The 19,523-nt window shown below is 39.8% G+C and overlaps 1 non-coding gene across 1 annotated transcript; it reads left to right on the top strand.

Annotated features, from left to right (window-relative positions):
- The first annotated feature begins 13,909 nt into the window (after positions 1 to 13,909).
- LOC125460114 (U6 spliceosomal RNA) lies at positions 13,910 to 14,014 on the top strand. Its single transcript, XR_007249184.1, has one exon. It is a non-coding gene; the product is annotated as a U6 spliceosomal RNA (small nuclear RNA).
- The last annotated feature ends 5,509 nt before the right edge of the window (positions 14,015 to 19,523 follow it).

The raw sequence follows: 19,523 nt of genomic DNA on the forward strand, positions 1-19,523 counted from the left end.
AATCATGAGGGGTATAGACAGGGTGGATAGCAAAAAAGCTTTTTCCCAGAGTGGGGGACTCAATTACGAGGGGTCATGAATTCAAAGTGTGAGGAGGAAAGTTTAAGGGAGATATGCGTGGAAAGTTCTTTACACAGAGGGTGGTGGGCGCCTGGAACGCGTTGCCAGCGGAGGTGGTAGACGCAGACACGATAGTGTCTTTTAAGATAAATTTGGACAGGTACATGGATGGGCACGGAGCATATGGACACAGACCGTTAGAAAATAGATGACACGTTAGACAGAGGATCTTGATCGGCGCAGGCTTGGAGGGCCGAAGGGCCTGTTCGTGTGCTGTAGGTTTCTTTGTTCATTGTTCTTTAGTGAGGGAGTGTAGTGGAGGATCACTAGAATGATTCCTGCAATGGTCAGGCTGTCTTATGACAAGTGATTGTGGATACTGGGCCATATTCTTTAGTTTTACAAGAATGGCAGCAAATACGCTTAAAATTCGCAGTCACACAATGAAGGGCCCAGTCATTTGAGATAGAGGTGAAAAGGAATTTCTTCACTCAGAGTGTCTTAAATCTTTGGAATTCCTAACCCGGAGAGTTGTGGAAACTCTGACACTGAATATGCTCAAGATAGAGATTACTAAATAGAATTCTGGATCCTAATAGCATCAATGAATATTGGGGAATAGATTTGAGGAAGATGATCGGACATGATATAAAATGACAGGGCACGTTTGAAAAGCTAAAAGCTATATTCTGCCTGATTTTCTGTGGTGGCGTTGAATATTTGGGTGTGGGGCTTGGAGATCACTGTGAGGTGAGAATAGAGTTGTGTGGGCAGTCAGAGCTCATCCTGGGAGGTTGTCAATCAAACAGAGTTAGGTTTGGAATTGCACAGGCTTGCACATATTTCGGCACAAAACTAAGGTTGTTGGACCCCAGCTCCTACTGAGTCACATGCAGCACCATAAATGTGGTTACCTTATGAATCTGGCTCTTCTTAACTTCTCTAACTTGTTTCTCCTCAAGATCTGGGAAGCCTGGGTGACATAAATGTAAGGGTAAGAAAAATATTGTAAGTACAAAAGTAGGCAGCCTCCTAAAAAGATTTCAGCTATCTTAATGTTTTGAGAGTAGTTTGGTCACCTGCCAATCACCCCACCTCTCACCTCGACTTGCCTCTTGACAGCAGATTGGCTAAAGGCCCCGAATACCACACTCATAGTCTGTAAAAGCAGAAGAGGACCAGCTGGAGGCAGACTGGATTTCTTTTTCAATTTATTTCCCAAGGAAACAAGACCATCAATTTCTATGGATTAAAATTAATTTCTCCCACTTCCAGTTTACAGGCCTCTATTGCCAGCTAGAAATGAACATCAGTAACATCATTAAGGATTATTTTCCATGTTAGGAACAAAAAACGATTTGCTTGATTTCTTCCAGCATTTCTATCACCGATAGCGATGCGATCCATTATTGAGTATATTACCAAGGAGATTTCACTTGAACAAAAAAAATTAGGTATCTGATGGCAGTATTCGCATAGAGAAAAAAGGATTTGCTTCAGTATATTACCAGAAGACTGACTGGCCATGATTTTATATGCTCTGTTGTGTGCATCTGAAATTCAGAAATCAGTAGAGTGCGTTCTAGGGAGAGGTGAAGAGAGTTGTGTGGGGCTTAGGGCAGCTTCTCTCCAATACGTCACATTCACTTTCTGTCTGCTACTGTACCCACTTCCTACCATGGTCATGCTCCAGTACTCCTGCTATTACTTTGAACTTTTTCTTTCACTTGCTCTCATTCAGCCCAACTTCCAAAATCATGAACCCTGTGTTTCCTCTGCGCTACTGACTCATTCACTTGGGACACTTTGCCACCTGTAACAAAAGTAAAAGCTAGAATGCCCACTTTCATTTCTCATACTACACATCTCTCTCTCTCTCTCACTCCAGGATGAGAAAATATTAAGATGGCTGGTGGACTGCCTGACATTCGCTTCCTCATCCCTTGTGAAGAGCATCCTGACTATGTCTGTGCTGATTAGCTGGATCAAAGCTCCTGGACAGGCAGCAACGTTCACTCATAATGTATTTTGCTGGGTTCAATGAATCATAAAATTCCTACAGTTTGGCAGCAGTCCATTCAGCCCATCAAGTCAACACCAATCCTCCAAAGAACCCAAACAATACCACACCTTCTACCCCCATCCCAATAACCCTGCGCTGCCAAGGCTAACCCACCTATCCTTTACATCCCTGGTTACTATGGGCAATTTAGCAAGGCCAATCCACCTAACCTGCATATCTGTGGACTGTGGGAGGAAATCGGAGCAGCTGGAGGAAACCCATGCTGTCACGGGGAGAATGTGCAAACTCCACACAGACAGTCACCTAAGGGTGGAATCAAACCTACATCAAAGATGGCACAAGGCATCAGTGCTAACTACTGGGCCGCCGTGACGGTCCATTGACTGAAGACTATTATTCCTTGGCTTGACTGAGGCTTGCTGTCAACTGTGACAAATTTCCTGCCGATGTGACTTTGCTAGATGGGAAGGCAAGACAATAAGATCCTGGTAACTTTGGCTGAGGGGGCAAAGCAAAACAGGAATGTGTGAGTATCCAGGGAGGGTAGGCATGAGAGATTGCTATGACAGTGAATAAAGAGGTTCTGCCTGGTCTAGTCCTTGTGCTGGGAATGTGTCCCTAAGTGCACAGTGTCCTTCCACAGCATTACAATGATAGTGGCGAGCCCAGCTTTGAAATGCAGGAAGATATTGTATATGTGGTTTAGATAAGGCTTGCCTGTGTTACATGCCAATGTCTGTGGGTGTCAGGAACATGTGACTGGTGTCCATGGAGCATGATGACTGTTTCCAACATAGAGGTCCTTTGGAACAGGCAGTGACTTGAAGTCATCAGGTTCCTGTTTTGATTTCCATGAAAAGATTCCTCAATCTCAAGCTTGCTTGGCATTTGGTCAGGTAAGAAGATGAATTTTAATCAGTTGAGTTGATTCCCTCTTAATTGGTAAATTTCTAGTGAGAAACTCACCACACTGCTTGTCAAAAGCATGAAAGATAACATAAGAAACCCTCAAAGACCAAATAGACCTCGTCAAATATCTTGTCCAATTCTGCCACAAATTGAATGATAAGCTATATCACAAGGACCCCTATAAGATGCTGCCTAGTGTTGTGTAATAAAAAAGGATTACTTAATAACTTTGCTTTAATCAAGTTTAAAGAGAAACAGTGAGTCTTGTATAATAGAATTTTAAATTAAATTTGAATGCAATGTAGTTAATTCCAAAAGGCCTTAAATCTAAGCAAACAGAATGACGAATGTACAAGCAATGCATTGAGTGAATTGGGAGAAAGTACACCAAAAGATTTGATGGCAGACAGGCAATGGCTGGTGCTTAAATAAATACTTCAATATGATACAGGCATACCAACAAAAAAAGGAAGCTGAATTAACTATAACTAATAAAAAAAAATGGAAAGCTATGTTATATCAGAAGCAGCTTATGAGAATACCAGAAAAAGTGGTAAGCCTGAGATTGGGTTCAATTTATGACTCAGTAAGTAGAGCTAATAAACTCATTAGGAAAGGGAAAAGGAATATGAGCTCAAGCTAGTGAGAAATGCAAAGTTGGACTGTAAAAGCTTCTATTGATATGTGAAAGGAAAGAGATTAACAAAGATACACTGGGGCCCACTACAGGTGGAGGCTGGAAAATTAATAATGGAGAACAGGGAAATAGTAGAGAAACTAATCAGTTACTTTCAATCTGTCTTTGCAGAAGATGATATAAAAAATCCCAGCATGGCAAGGTAACTTGCATTTTTGAAGATTAGAAAGAAACAATATTAGTGAGGAGGTAGTACCTAAAAAATTTATTGTTTTGAAATTAAAAAGTCTCCTTGATGAAAAGAAGAAACAAAGATGATAATGGATGCATTGATGGTTACATTTTGTAATCCTATATATTCTAGAAATGCTCCTGCTAAATATGTATTAGGAAAGGTAACCCCAATATTTAAGAAGGAAGAATGAAGCAGAATGGAAACTCACAGACCTGTTTGTTTGACATACTTAGTAGACAAAATGTTGAAATCTGTTATGAAACATATGACAACTGAATGTTTGGGAAAAAAAATGACAAAATTAAGCAGAGTCATCATGGATTAAATGTAGCTTGGAAGGAGATTAAATCTTTTAATTTATGGAAATTTTTTGAATTTTGTACTTGTAGCATACACAAACGAGAACAAATAGCTGTGATATATTTGGATTTCCAAAATACTTTTGATCAGGTCGCACACAAAAGTAAAATTTGACAACATGGGTTTTTTTAAGAATTAGTTAAAAAGTACAAAATGGCAATAAATGGATCACCTCAGTCTGGCAGGCTGTTTCAGTTGGGTTGCTGCAAGGATCACAATTGTTCACTGTCTAAATAAATTATTTCAATGTAGGGACCATATGTGCTATTTTCAAATTTTCCGATTACACCAAACTGGGTGAAAATGTAAAGTGTGAGGATGGTACTAAAGGCTTTCGACGTCTTGGACAGGCAAAGTGAATGGGTTAGAACAAGACAAATAGAACATAATGTAAGTAGGTGTGAAGTTAATCTCTTTTACAGGAAAAAAATCCCAGAAAAGCAGAATATTTCTTAAATAGTAAGTGGTTGGGAAGTGTCAGTGTCCAAAGGAATCTATGTGTTCTTGTCCGTGAGTCACTGAAAGCAAGATTCCAGGCACAGGAAGCAATTCGAAAGGAAAAACATGTTAGCCTTCATTTCAAGAGTAATTGAGTACAGAGTAGAGATGTTTTGCTGTAACTATAGCCTTAGTGAAACGTCATTTAGAGTATTGTGTATTCCAGGATACAGGAGCTACAGGTGTGACAGAAGTGTAAGTACATGAGGAGGGAGACTGATCTTTTGATAAGGAAGGACATAACAATGGTGCTTAGAGAAGATATTCGTAAAGGGCTAAGGAATGGCAGATGGAGTTTAATTTAAATAAATGTGATGTGCTATATTTTGGTAGGGGAAATCAGAGCAGAGTATATACATGTAATGGTAAGGTCCTGAGGACTGTTGCCAAACAAGGGGACCTCGGAGTGCAGGTTCATTGTTCCTTGGAAGGGGAATCACAGGTAGACAGGGTTGTGAAGGAAACGTTTGATATGCTTGCCTGTATTGGTCAGTACATTGAGTATAGGAGTTGGGAGGTCATGTTGCAGCTGTTAAGAACATTGGTTAGGCCATTTTTGAAATCCTGTGTTCAATTCTGATCTGAGATAATGGGAACTGCAGATGCTGGAGAATCTGAGAGAACAAAGTGTGGAGCTGGATGAACACAGCAGGCCAAGCAGCATCTTAGGAGCACAAAAGCTGATGGTTTGCTCCTAGACGCTTCATCAGAAAAGAAGGGTAGGGAAATCCAAAACCAGAGGGCACAGGTTTAAGTTGAGAAATGAAAAATTTAAAAGGGACCTAAGGATCAAATTTTCCACACAGACGGTGGTGACTGTCTGGAATGAATTGCCAGAAGTAAGTGGTGGAGGCTTGTACAATTATAACATTTAAAAGGCATCTGGATGGGTAAATGAACAAGAAGTGTTTAGAGGGATATGGGCCAGATGCTGACAAATGGGATGAGACGAATTTAGGAAATCTGGTCAGCATGGATGAGTCAGACTGAGAGGTCTGTTTCCATGCTGTACAGCCCTATGACTCTATGTTGGGTGTCAAAGTTCAGAGGCAAAGCTGTGGTTTCCACTTGCCAAGAATGGGACTTAAATCAGCACCTTCATGCTCAATGGTGAGAATGCTACTGTGAAGCCAAAAGCAATTGGATTGACATGCAAGGCTCTGCACTTTGCAAAGGCCTTTAAAAACCAATATTAGAACAATGTTAGTTGAAGCAAAGCCAACAAATACCTTTGTCTTCTTAGAAAGTAGAACATTTGTGTGAAATCACCAAACCTTCAAGATTTTCTGCTTTAATGGACTGATAAGAGTTTATGCTTTTTAATACAAATGAGAGGTGCTTTATTCAAAAAAACCTCCAAAAGAAATCATGCTTTATTTGACTAGGACTTCTGCAACAACACCTCCAGACTTCCCAGTGCCTGCTTACCGTCTACAATGAACAAATCGGTACGTAGCTTCCATCAATGAGAAGAACAAGGGCAGCATATACATGGGAACATCAATGCCTGCAAATCCCCTTCCAAGTCACTCACCATCCTGACTTGAAAATATATCACAATTCCTTCACTGGTGCCAGCTCAGGCACAAGGCTCTTGTGTTGTACTGTTAGTATCCCTATCTTTGAGCCAGGAGACCTGGGTTCAAGTTGAATAAAGGGAACTATGGAGCTATGAGGGAGGAGCTGACCAAAGTTCAGTGGTACAATACCCTAGCAGGGATGGCAGTGGAACAACAATGGCAGGTATTTCTGGATATAATGCAGAAGGTGCAGGATCAGTTCATTCCAAAGAGGAAGAAAGATCCTAAGGGGACAGCCGTGGCTGATGAGGGAAGTTAAGGACTGTATAAAAATAAAAGAGAAGTATAACATAGCAAAGAGAGTGGGAAGCCAGAGGACTGGGAAGCTTTTAAAGAGCAACAGCGGATAACTAAAAAGGCAATACACAGAGAAAAAATGAGCTATGAAGGAAAATTGGCCAAAAATATAAAGGAGGATAGTAAAAGCTTTTTTAGGTATGTGAAAAGAAAAAAAAATGGTTATGACTAAAATTGGGCCCTTGAAGTCAGAAACGGGTGAATTTATTATGGGGAACAAGGAAATGGCAGATGAGTTGAATAGGTACTTTGGATCTGTCTTCACTAGGGAAGACACAAGCAATCTCCCAGATGCAGTAGTGGCTGAAGGACCGATGGTAATGGACGAACTGAAGGGTATTTATATTAGGCAAGAAATGGTGTTGGATAGATTGTTAGGTCTGAAGGCTGATAAGTCCCCGAGACCTGATGGTCTGCATCCAAGCGTACTTGAGGAGGTGGCTCTAGAAATTGTGGACGCATTGGTAATTATTTTCCAAGGTTCTATAGATTCAGGATCAGTTCCTGCGGATTGGAGGGTGGCGAGTGTTGTTCCACTTTTCAAGAAAGGAGGGAGAGAGAAAGCAGGAAATTACAGACCAGTTAGCCTGACGTCAGTGGTGTGAAAGATGCTGGAGTCAATTATAAAAGATGAAATTACGACTCATTTGGATAGCAGTAACAGAATAGGTCAGAGTCAGCATGGATTTATGAAGGGGAAATCGTGCTTGACTAATCTTCTGGATTTTTTTGAGGATGTATCTATGAAGATGGATAAGGGAGAGCCAGTGGATGTAGTGTACCTGGACTTTCAGAAAGCCTTTGATAAAGTCCCGCATAGGAGATTGGTGAACAAAATTAGGGCACATGGTATTCGGGGAAAAATACTGAATTGGATTGAAAATTGGCTGGCTGACAGGAAGCAAGGAGTAGTGATAAACGGGTCCCTTTCGGAATGGCAGGCAGTGACCAGTGGGGTACCACAAGGTTTGGTGCTGGGACCGCAGCAGTTTACGATATATATTAATGATATAGACGAAGGCATTAGAAGTAATATTAGCAAATTTGCTGATGACACAAAGTTGGGTGGCAGTGTGAAATGTGAGGAGGATGTTATTAGAATACAGGGTGACTCGGACAGGCTAGGTGAGTGGACGGATGCATGGCAGATGCAGTTTAATGTGGATAAATGTGCGGTTATACACTTTGGTGGCAAGAACAGGAAGGCAGACTCTTGAGTTTAGAAGGATGAGAGGGGATCTGATTGAGACGTATAAGATTATTAAGGGATTGGACACTGTGGAGGCAGGAAGCATGTTTCCACTGATGGGTGAGTCCAGGACCAGAGGACACAGTTTAAAAATAAGGGGTAGGCCATTTAGAACAGAGCTGAGGAAAAACTTCCTCACCCGGAGAGTGGTGGACATATGGAATGCTCTGCCCCAGAAGGCAGTGGAGGCCAACTCTCTGGATGCTTTCAAGAAAGAGATAGACAGAGCTCTTAAAGATAGTGGAATCAAGGGTTAGGGGATAAGGCAGGAACAGGAAACTGATTGTGGATGATCAGCCATGATCATAATGAATGGTGGTGCTGGCTCAAAGGGCTGAATGGCCTATTCCAGCACCTATTGTCTATTGCCTATTGCCCTTGCTGTTCCAGACGGTGTAATATCATTTCAGAACTAGCTGATTAGAGATACATCTTTTGAACTCCCGTCCTAATGGCATTATGGGTGCAGTGAAACCTTAAAGACTGCAGCGATTCAAGAAAGCAGCTCACCCCTCATCTTCTCAAAGACAATAAAAGAGGACCTACTCAACTACACTCACCCTTATGAATGAAGAAAGTAATATCATCAAAAATTTCCCTACATTTTACATTTAAAGCAAAATATAAATAACTTCCCGCCTTTTCCCCAAAGCTTTTGATTCTTATACTGATTAAAAAATCTGTCTACTCAACCTTCAATATACTTAAAGAACCAACCTCTGTAGTAATGAATTCCACAGATTCAACACCCTTTGAGAGAAGAGATCCATCCTCATTTTAGTCTTAAATGGTAGACCCCTTATTCTGAGATTAAGTCCTTTGTTTTTTGACTTTCCCATAAGGGTCAACGACCTTTTGGCATCTGCCTTTTCACATGTCCCAAGAATCTTCTTTGTTTCAATGAAATCACCTTTCGTTCTTCTATATTTCAATGAGTGCAATTTACTCAACTTCTCCTCATAAGACAGCTCCTCCATATCTAGATTCAGCCCAGGGAACCTTGTGTGGATTGCCTACAATGTCAATATATCTTTCCTTAGATAAGGGCCTAAAACTGTCCACAGTATTTCAGCTGTTGTTGGACTAGTGCCTTGCATAGTTTTAGCAAAACCCCCCCTATTTTTAGACTCAATTTCCTTTGAAATAAACATTCCACTTACTGACCTGTTACATTTTGAAATTGGATACTGACTTTCTGTGATTCATGGATGAAAACTATCCAATCCCACTATACTGTAGCTTTCTGCTGTCTTTCTCCATTTAAATATTATTTTAATTTCTACAATAGACTATGATGTGGCACCTTATCAAATGCCATCTGGAAATCTATGTGCAGTACATCCATTGGTAGGCCTTTATCCACAGGGCATGTCACTGCTTCAACGAACCACAATAAATTGGTTCATCATGATTTCCCTTTCATAAAGCCATGCTGACTGTCTGATTAGCTTTGACCTGTCCTGCTATAAAATCTTTAAAAGAAGATTCGAACATCTTGCCTATGACAGATGTTCAGCTAACTAGCCTGTGATTTCCTACTTGCTGACTCCTTTTTGAATAAAGGGGATATATTTTACTATTTTCTTTTACTATTCTCATATAACAGAAGCTTCCTCAAATCTACAGAATTTTGGAAAATTAAAACCAATGCACCAACTATCTCACTAAAACACTTCTTTTAAGTTCAGTCTGTTTATTGGTGCTTCCTTTGGAAACAAGAATTAAATACCAGGTGGACAAATAGTAAATCTGAATAGGAACATCTTATTGTTGCTCCTCACACCTCCACAACTGGTTTTGAACTCGCCCCAAGTTCTGTCCCTCCAGGTCACCTGGCTAGCTCACTTAGAGGAGCAGCACCCCCAAGTACATATATAACACAGGGCACAGGGACTTGTCAGCTCTTCAACACTTTGCTTAGTACCACTCCTCGAATAATTGTATTTTTCTTAAGTACCTCTTTTCTGATTTGCAGCTTTTCCTGTGATGTTACTTCTCTCTGTTGTAATGCAAACCAATGCAAAATATCTGCCCAACTCATTCGGTCCATTATTTTCCATTAATATTTCCTAGGCTCACTTTCTCCACAAAGGATGCTCACTTTGTTATCACTTTTGTGTCTCTCTATGTATAGAATATATAATCCCTACACAAAACTGTATGCACGTTTGAGCTACTGCTAAGTTGGCTGAGGTATTTTTATGGTAACCCTATATTGAACTAAATTCTGCTAATGTCAACTACACATCTGAGCACTCTTTCCCTGTATCTCTCTGTGTTCCTTGGCAACAGGTAGAATTGGTTAGACCACAACGGGAAGGCTTTGTCAAGTGTCACTATCTCTGAGCCGTGAGTCCTGGGTTCATGTTGTTCCCATTCCGGAGGTATAACATAACATCTCTGAACCAGTTGTTGAGAAAACATCTGTGATGATTGAAATATATTCAGTTTTTAGCATTAACTAATTTAGGACATTGGCCTGGTTTATTCTTGCCACATTTTAACTTCATTTTCTTTTAATAAATCTGGGAAAAATCATGTTTGGATTTAGCTCTCTTGAATTTTAAGATCAAGGAATCCTGGTTAGGCCTCAGTATACAGGCTGATCCAGACTGAAGCTGGATCTCACATTTTAGTTTTGTGGCTCTTTTTCAAGTTCCCCTCATGTATTACCTCACATAAACTGAAGGGAAGCCTTCTATTTTTCAAAGTAATCTCTTTCTGTGGGCAGAAGGATTAGGTTCATTATGCTGCCATAGATTTTACACCATCATTATAAATGTCTCATTGTAGACATGTATATTTCCATAACAAACATGAAAAAGTACACCTCTAAATGAGCCTCAGGTCAATCAGTTACTATAAGAGGCTCCAGAGTTTCAAACTCCAGTCAATGAAGGGCAGAAGATCCTTGACATCACTTACATTCAATATCAGCAAGGCTACACTGTTTGCTTTCTAAATGGAACATCTTCTGTCATCTATGCAGCTTTCAGTATGCCTCATAGCATGAGAAAGCTGCATCAATTCCACTGTGCAACTTTTGCCATTCTGGCTTAATGGAAATATAAATACAGAGAACTGTGAAAGGGGCTGTTGCTTAGTCAGTACTTGTTTTACTCTACTGCATAAAGTTAAGACTTACCTCAGTGACTTTGGTTTATGAGTTCTACTCCTCAACTGCTAGACTGCTCTAAAAGCACTTTACCCTCTCCAAATCTAGCATGTGAGAGGTGTAAAAGGGAAGGACTTTTAAGAAAGTAGGCTCTCACATGAATGTGACGGAACAATATCGAAGACGATGCACTTAAATGGCATGGATAGAGGATTGGCTGACTGGATGAAGGCAAACAGTAAGGATAAAGAGACAGGATTCTCCTAATGTTTACATGCAATTTCACTTGGCAGTTAGGAAGGAAAGTCTTATGTTTGCATTTGTGTCAAGAGACTGAATACAAGTGGTTGTATAACGCTCTGGTCGGACAGCATTTGGAATATTGTGAGCTGTTTCAATCACTGTATCTAAGGAAGGATGTGCTTACCTTGCAGAGGGTCCAGAGGAGGTTTACAAGAAAGTCCCTGGGATTGAAGGGTTTGTCATATGAGTAGTGGTTGATAACTCTGGATCTGTACTTAATGGAGTTTACAACGACAAGGGGGGATCTAATTGAAATGGACATAACAACGAGAGGCTGGGATAGAGTGGATGTGACTAGGAGAAGAAACTAGGGTCTGAAGGCACAGTCTCAGAGTGGAGGGACAACCCTTTAGAACTGAAATAAGGATGCATTTCTTCACCCAGAAGGTGGTGAATCTATGGCATTGCTGCGGAAGGCTGTGGAAGCCAAGTCATTGACTATATTTAAAATAGAAATAGATGGGTTTTCAATTAGTAAAGGGATCAAGAGTTACATGGATAAGCCAGGGGAATGGGGTTGAGTAAGATATCAGCCAAAATTGAATAACAAAGCAGACCGCATCAGCAGAATGGCCTAATTATGTTTCTATATCTTATGGTCTTATGTTCCAAGTTGAGCATGCTTTCAAGTTGTGGTTGATGGTTTTGGTTATTGGAGGTCAGTCATGTCAACTTCAGGGATATGTCTGCAGGTATTCCACAGGAAAGTGTCTTAGACACAACCACCTTCATCTGCTTCATTAATGTCCTTCCCTTCATCATAAGGTCAGAAATGGGGCTGTTCACAATTAATTGCAGAGTGTTGAGCACCATTTGTGAATGAGTTACCATTGACCAGGAGTGGAACTGGGCTAGCCTCATAGATACTGTGGTTACAAGAGCAGGTTGTAAACTAAGAGTTCTGCAGTAATCTACTACCTGATTCAGCAATATCTATTCATTCATTATCTATCAATTCATTATCTACAAGGCACAAGCCAGGAATGTGATAGAATACTTGCCCCTTCCCTGGATGACTATCACACCAACAACATTCAAGAAGCATGTCAGCACACACAGCAAAGCAGCCCACTTGATTGGCATGACATCCACAAACATTCTACGTCTCCACCGCCAACTACAGCAGCAGTGAAGTGTACCATCTACAAGAAGCACTGCAAAAATTCACCGAAGATCCTCAAACCACACCTTCTAAATCCATGACCACTTCTATCGAGAACGACAGGTAGAAGATGCAAGGAAGCACCACAATCTTCAAGATTCCCTTCCAGATAATGCCATCTTGACTTAGAAATAGATCACCGTTCTTTCAGTGGTATTGGGTCAAGATGTGGAATTCCCTCCCTGATTGCATTGTAGGTTTTCCTGAAATGCATTGACTGTTGCAGTTTGAGAAGGCTTCTCAAGGGCAACTTGGCATAAATCTTGCCTCAGCCAGCAGCACCTGCATCCCATGAATGTATTAAAAAAACAGTGCAGGATCTTTATTTTTCAATGTTACCTTTGTCTCAGGTACTGGAATAAGGCCCCTGAAAATTATGAGAGAGCTGTTTGTATGTTTTTGTGTGTTACTTGCTATTATCTTCCATTTATTGTTTCTTGCAGTGAGCACATTTTGAGTCTAGAAGTAAGTCCTATTTTTGCTTTTTTGTTTAGGAAATATGTTATTTCTTGTGACTTTTCTAACCTTAGACATGCTTGTGACGTCAGTGAATTGCTTTGAGCGCAATCTTGGTATTAATAAGTCAATTGAAGCTGGCACTGACTGCATTCACCAACTCCCTTGAGGCTGCTTGCCTCTGTCAGACTACAGGGCATGAGACCAAAGCTAAGGGATAATGTTCATAATTGAGAAAGAAGAGATTGTAGGTGAGGTAATAAATGTTACAACTGAGGGAGGAGTTATTATAATAACTGGGAGAGAGATTGTAGGACGAGAGGCTGTGATTGTAATGTGAGAGATTGCATTTGATGTGGTGAGGCTTCAGAATGCATAAGGTGGATTAATTTGCAGCCATGGAACAAGAAACAAAGGGGTGGTATGTTCCTTACTGACCGAGTCCATGAGAAGTGATTAAAATGCTTTTGCCAAATATATCTTGTCCTCTTCACCACCTCGTTGTTATTGAGTTTCCAGAGGCCGAGGAAACACAAATGAAATGTGTTCAAAAGAACTTATTAAAATTGAGGCATGAAGCTTTTTAAATGCTTCTACAGAATGACTTATCTTCTAATTAGTCTTGCCCTTCTCCCACCCCAACGCATCTCACGGTGAACTAAAAATGGGCGGGTTCTCAACAGGTTGGGTGCTAATTGGAGTTTTTCAAACTTTAAGTTTTCAACTTGGCTGAATCCACACTTGTAGCCAGGTTAATATGAGCCCCTCTGAACTCCATACTCCAGTGGTGCCTGCACTTACCCTATCCCCTCCCTACCTCCCCACCTATACTCTCCTCTCTACCTATCTTCTTTTCTCTCCATCTTTGGTCCGCCTCCCCCTCTCTCCCTATTTATTCCAGAACCCTCTCCCCATCCCCCTCTCTGATGAAGGGTCTACGCCTGGAAAGTCAGCTTTTGTGCTCCTGAGATGCTGCTTGGCCTGCTGTGTTCATCCAGCTTCACACTTTATTATCTTTCCTTTAAGTGTTAGTTTTGGCAGCACATAAACTAAAATTGGAACAATACAGAGAAGAGTAGAGTGACTCCTGCATAAGGATGGCACACAAATTTGGGGCGTTCCACATTCTGGTCCTTTTGAGGTACAGTGGTAGTATCCCTATTATTGGGCTGAGAGGGCTGGGTTCAAGTCCCAACTGCTGTAGAGGTGCGTTATAGTATCTCTGATAATCCGGTTAGAAGAATAGGTTAAATAAAAATAAACAAATTCCAATCATGTTTCAGTTTCCTTTAGTCAAAAAAAATTACTTGTTAATTACTTTAAATTCATATCATAAACATTTCTGTAGAATAGTCCTTCTTTTATCACAAGATTTGATTATTCAAAGTAAGTGGAATCTTCAACAGCTGCTCCCAGACCTTGTGATGCCAAGCTGAGTCATTTATAGCTGTAAAACTCTGCTTACTATCTGCTGCCTCTCTTGTCTGTAAATGCATTTAACTCTTATATTCCTCAGTGAGCAACTTCAAATGTTCATGTATCTAGACTATACTTTCCTGTCTTTTTTTTAATTGATAAGACGTAATGACCTTTGGAAACGATTGTCTTGGAAATGTAGGTCTTTTCATTTATTTTATTTGAGCTGGGAATCTGGCCAATCAAACGTTGTCTCAAATAACTCTCAAGAAGTGAAGTAGTTACTTAGCTGGAATGAATGATGAAAAGGTTAGCAATTTGTCTTATAGTAGTAACTGGCTCTTATGGAGCAGTGCTAGTATCTCCACCTCTGGGCCAGAAGGTCCTGGCTCGAGATCCACCTGCTCTGGAGGTATGTTCTAATAGGTTGATTAAAATAATTATAATGTCTCAATTGAACATTGAGAGATGCCTACTTCACGTGTATGATCCTTCTTGAAACAGAATTCTCAAGGAATGCAAAGACGTTCCCATATGACTAATCACTGAATAATTAAACATGTTCTGAAGTGGATTTCCGAGAAAGAAATTATAAATTTTTAAATATAATAAATTAGAAGCTATTGCTTGTAATATTAGCTTGTAAATTTAGTAGCTTAAAATAAAGATGTGGGAATGTCAACAAAATGTTGTGCTAAGATGCTTATATCATAAGCATTAACATCTCAGCTAAAAATCTTTACAGATAATGGATTTTATTTTAAAATCTTATTTTGTTAATTGCAGAGTGCTATACTGAGCAGAAAGACAAAATCATCTTTCAGGTGTTATCAACACAGAAAGAAGTAATTGTGATGATTCTGAATTGAAATTCCCATACAAAAGTAAACAACCCTTTTTCTCTTCCCAGTTCAATGATATGGAATGTGAATATGGCAAATAAAAAAAGTCAATAAATTCCAGCCAAACGACCCTGCCAACTCCAAGCCCTCCACAACTAGATCCTTGACGTTCTGACCCACAGACCATAATCAGTGAGAATAGGCAATACAACATCCTCCACGATAATCCTCAACATCGGCGCTCCGCAAGCCTGTGTACTCAACCCCTTACTATATGCCCTATATACTCAAGACGGTTTGGCCAAATTCCATCCTAACTCCACCTACAAGTTCACTTTCAACACAGCCATTGTAGGCCAAATCTTAAACAATGCAAGACAGAGATAGAGTGCTTGGTGGCATGGTGTATAGATAATAATCTCTTCCTCAGTGTGAGCAACATGAAAGATCTGGTCATTAACTTCAGGAAGCAAGGTCTACCATTTGCTGGGCACGTGCTCTGCTTCCCAAGTGAGGGTTAAGATATTGAAGAGCTAGCCTGGAGCGAATTTGTGTTTCACAATTGCAACAGAGTTTCTTGCTACTGCAAAGGCATTTCTGCATTTCTGCTGTTGAATTGCTTTTACAATCTTGGTCTGGATCAGGGCAGCACCAAAACCAAGTGGGTGGAGTCTGAATGAGTGGAGTTGAATTATTAATAATGCTGAGGTGGAGATGGTTCACAGCATCAAGCTTCTAGAAGTGATGATCTCCAATAATCAGTCCTGGCCCATTCCTGCTGAAAATGCAAGGAAGCACAACAGTGCCTCTACTTCCTCAGGAGGATCAGGAAATTTGGCATGTTCATAAAGACTCTTATCATTTTTTATAGATGCATAATGGAAAACATTTTATCTGGATGCTTCATGGATTGGTCTGGCAACTGCTCTGCTCAGGAACATAAGAAACTACAGAATATTGTGAACACAGCCCCAGTTCATCATACAAGCCAATCTTGCATCCATTGATTCCATCTATACTTCATGTTGCTTTGGGAAGGTAGCCAACATAATCAAAGACCCCTCCCACCCGGTTATAATCTTTTCCAAACTCTTCAATCAGGCAGAAGATTCAAAAGCTTAAATACATGTACCAAATCTTACATTGTTCAGTTTTCATTCCATTGTCCATTCACTGATTGGAGAATTTATGCAATATTATTCAAAATATGCTGGTCCACTAGAGGGCAAAACATTCATTTTTGTATGCCATAGGAAAAGACATGCCCTCTTGCAAGCTTACTGTTAAATCTGATATTATATCATCTTATTTCTTTAAGAAATAGATACCTTTCGATTCAATGCTATTATGATTCCAGGCCATTAGAATTGGATCTATTTTGCTACCCCCCTCTTCATTTTCACTGAATCAAAATCAGTGAATACCCCCTAATAATATAGTGTATATATCTATTTCACATGGACTGTAGGAGTTCAAGAATGTAGTCACTGCCTGAAGGGTAATTAGGAATAGACAATAAATATTGTCCTTTTTATCAATAATCAAATCTTTTGACTTAATAAAGCAAGTTTTGTTTTTTGATCGTTTTATAAATTCTGTAAATTCATACATTAGGCATCTTTGTTATAAAAACTCTCCAAAATGTCAAAAACTTTTTTTGTCTCAGTGTGGCAACCCATCGGTTCACTTTGGAGCTGATTTGGACCTTTGAATAATCAACAAGATGGAAGATGTATCTATTACATTGAAGCTGACTTAAGACAAAAAGTACATTTCTCAACAACTGAAGAGAAAGTTGGTTTGGAACTCACTGTTTTAAAAGATATAACAGTGAACCCAGACTCACTATGTAGTTTAGCTCACAGTTATCTAAAGGCATTCAAATTTAAACTGATTTTAGGAACTTTGCATTCTTTAATGATCAAAAATATACCACGTCCTTGGGAAGACAGGATTACCAAATTTTATGTTTTTATGTCACAATATTTCAATCTGTTTTTGAATACCCCTGTATTTCTCCTATGACATTACTGTTTGTGGGATCTTGTTATATGAAAATTGGCTGCAGAAACAACTTTGACCATTTTTCAAAAATACTTCATTAGTTTTAAAGCACATTGGGGCATCCCATCATTTTGAAAGATGTGATGTCATGCAAGATTTTTTTCAAGATGTTACTTTGTAAAATCTTGCTTTTCATGACCCAATCTGATGAATCCAAATATAAACATTGCCATCAGTATTAAATAAACGATACAAACACCTAACCTCACGACAATGATTTCAAACACTGGCAGCTACGCGATTGCGTGCTTGGTCAAGCAAGGGACTACAGACAATGTCCATTTCATCTGTATCAAGATAGGTACTGATATAGCTGGTCAGTTTACCACCTTGCTTGATGTACCATCTGCATCATCCTGGCTCTCAATTTGTGGAGGCAGCAGGAGCAATGTTGCAAGAAAATTCACCTCACATGCCTCACATATCTTAGCTTGGCAGCCCTTATTGGTTGGTGCCTTTCTGCCAACCTCCCACTCATTCAAAGAGTAACATTATGCCCATAGTGTCTTGTCAACCTTAAGGTTCATGATAATAAGCAACATCATTGAGGTCCTTAGTCTCTGTATCACAAAACATCATGACTGAATATGACCATGAGATATAGGACCTAACCTAGTATATGTGCAAAGCTTTTGTAGCTCAAAATTCCACCACAGTTTAAAATCAAGAGTGTGATAGGCAGCTGAAGGAAGCAATACAGCATAAATGGTGTGTTCTAAAGGCTCCAAAAACTTTCAGATACCAATGACGTTTATCCTTTCCATTTCAAGATGTTCTATAGCTCAACTACTGACGATCAAGCATAGAGAGGAGACCATTAAAGTCAGGGTGGCAGTCAATGCTTAGTGAAAGTGTTATTTTTAAAGGATTTCTTAGTTGAGATTCTGTCTTTGAGTCTGATGTGTTCAACTCCACTCATCCAGACCCAACCCATTTGGGTTTGGTGATATCCTGATTTAGACTGAGATTGTAAAAGCAATCCAATGACTGAAAAGCAAGAAGATCTTTCAAATAGCAAGAATCCCTGTTGGAATTCTGAAACACAACATAGATTTGCTCCAGGCAGTTTCACAACCTTCACTTAGGAAGTAGAGTGCATGCTCAGCAAACTCATGACTTTATTTGAGAAGGGAGTTGAGTCTGAGAGTGGTAACTAAAGAATAGGCCCTCAGTTGTCAGTCAAAAGGAAAATCCTCGCAAGGCTATTCCTCAATTGCTGCCTCCCAGTGGAGGACAAACTCTTTCCAAGGTTGCAGTTTGACTTTTCACCCGTCAAGAGGCATCACCTACATAATCTTCATCAAATGACAAATTCAAGTAAAATAAAAGGAGCCACACCAACAACATGGCCATTTTCAGCCTATGAAAGCCTTTGACTCTATCAACTCAAAGACTTGTGAAGTATTTTCATATTTGGCTGCCTTCATAAATTTATCACCATTCATTTTCTGCTCCATGATAACATGCAAGCTATAATCCGCACCAATATAACCACCTGCTCACTGAAGACTGAGGTGAAGCAAGGTTGTGGCGTAATATTAACTCTCTTTTCTATTTTCTTAATACTGCACCTCACCTGCAGAAAACTGTTCAATCCACACCATCTTACATTGAAACCTGTGATCACCATAATGCCAATCATGAGCTTTACTGTAGACATAATGTACTTACTCAGGATCTGAGATCCCATTTGACTTGTGTTCAATGAGATTTGTGACACTATTCTGCGCATTAGTGAGATAGATAACTTTCTCTGTTTTCTACTTTGTGATCTGTATGGTTTCCTCTTACTTATGAGTGACTGCCGTCTGACACAAGTATATTACAGCAATTCTACTACCAACACTACTCTATAAGATTGTTAGTCTCCCTGTCAGTACAGACTATTGCATCCTTTCTTCATAATACCTTGAAGAAGATTGGTGATATCATCATTACAGCATGATATATGGCACCATCTCATTATCACATCCATTTTTGTTATGTGACAAGGATCAATGTTGACTCCTGTTTTGAAATGGTTCTGGCCTTTTACTAAATATCCAGAAAACTAAGATCCTCTACTAAACAGTTCCAATGACACAACATCTCATCTGGCAAGAATCTAGCATCTGGATGATGTCATATATCTTGGCAGCTTCTTCTGATGGAAGTGGACGTTGATAACAAGTGCCAGATCAGACTTGGTTTCCGTGGCGACAAGAGTACTTGAGAACCAGGATGTTAAACCTAATAGTAAGTTGTTGTTTATCTGTCTATCTAAATGATGATTAACTGGTAGCAGTACCCATATATTCCTATTTGCTTGGTAGATTTG

The sequence above is a fragment of the Stegostoma tigrinum genome, chromosome 1 (assembly GCF_030684315.1).
Source record: "Stegostoma tigrinum isolate sSteTig4 chromosome 1, sSteTig4.hap1, whole genome shotgun sequence".
Lineage (NCBI taxonomy): Eukaryota > Metazoa > Chordata > Chondrichthyes > Orectolobiformes > Stegostomatidae > Stegostoma > Stegostoma tigrinum.